At 41.9% G+C, this 1,132-nt stretch overlaps 1 pseudogene; it reads right to left on the bottom strand.

The window, feature by feature from the left end:
* The window catches only part of LOC107103721, a 7,560-nt pseudogene extending 6,944 nt beyond the window's left edge, over window positions 1-616 (bottom strand).
* Window positions 617-1,132: the final 516 nt, after the last annotated feature.

The raw sequence follows: 1,132 nt of genomic DNA, 5'->3' as shown, positions 1-1,132 counted from the left end.
ATTATTATTATTTATTTATTTTTTTAAGTTGGGACCTTTGATTATGGATAATTAAAAGGTAAATTTAACAGGATTTAATCAGCTTTCTTGAAAACGTATAATTTATTAGTTACTTACAGATAACTGCCAATGAAAGGAACACAGATCCCCCCAAAAGCAGACGATAATCAGCCTTGTACAGCTGCACAACCCTCATGAACAGAACCCTGGATCTCTGTTTCTGCTGGTTGCTCCCAGCCGGGATGGTGATCTCCCAGAACACAGCAGCTCCCAGCGAGGCTCCAGCAAACATCATCCAGCAGCGAACATCCGCTCCCGGTCCACATTGGCTCTGCTCCCGGTACAGAACCCTAGTTCCGGTCTCAAACACCGCTGGCAGCAGACTGTAGGCTGTTAGAAAGCGGACCAGCAGCGGCTTCAGGTCCCCCAGAAGCAGCAAACTGATAACAGTTACTGCAGACCATCGGAGAGCCGCTGAGAGCCACAGAAGCGCAAAACCACCTAAAAGGCGGTGAAACACCGCAAATCCTGATGCGTAAAATAAAGAAAGGTCAACAGAAACAGCTAAAATCAGAGCGGTGACTTGGTAAACTTTGGAAGAGGCTTTCTCTGCCATGTTTGAGCTACAGTCGTCCCCAAATGACCCGACCTGCTCTACATAGAGCGTTTATTCCTCGCTTTCAGTTTCATTTTTTGGTGAATAAAGGGGTTTCCCTAAATCGCAGACAAGTTTTTACGTTGGATATTCGACAGACATTTGCTCCGGTAAATTCTCTCCTTAATCGCTGTAGGCCTAGGCTATAGGGCTGAGGTAGCCTAACATTACCCCTTTTATAGTACCAAATCTTTATTGTTTGTTTTTTTTTCTTTCGAACAGATACAGATTTGAATACGTCAATAGACTTCATTATTATAATTTTTTTTTGGTAGTGGTGTGTGGGGATAGCATACACAAGCACCTAATATTTTTAAACATAAAGGAAAGTAAAACTTAACTGTGTATAAAATATTTAAGAAAAGCAATTGGTCCAAGATGTCCCAGTGACACACAGAGATGGCAAAAGTACTCACTTTCCGTACTTGAGTAAAAGTACAGATACTTGTGTTAAAAAATACTCTGGTAAAAGTGGAA

This window comes from Cyprinodon variegatus, unplaced genomic scaffold, assembly GCF_000732505.1.
Source record: "Cyprinodon variegatus isolate N-32 unplaced genomic scaffold, C_variegatus-1.0 Scaffold1513, whole genome shotgun sequence".
Taxonomy (NCBI): domain Eukaryota; kingdom Metazoa; phylum Chordata; class Actinopteri; order Cyprinodontiformes; family Cyprinodontidae; genus Cyprinodon; species Cyprinodon variegatus.
The sequence above is the reverse complement of the archived record's forward strand: the minus strand, read 5'-3'. Positions and strand labels throughout refer to the sequence as shown.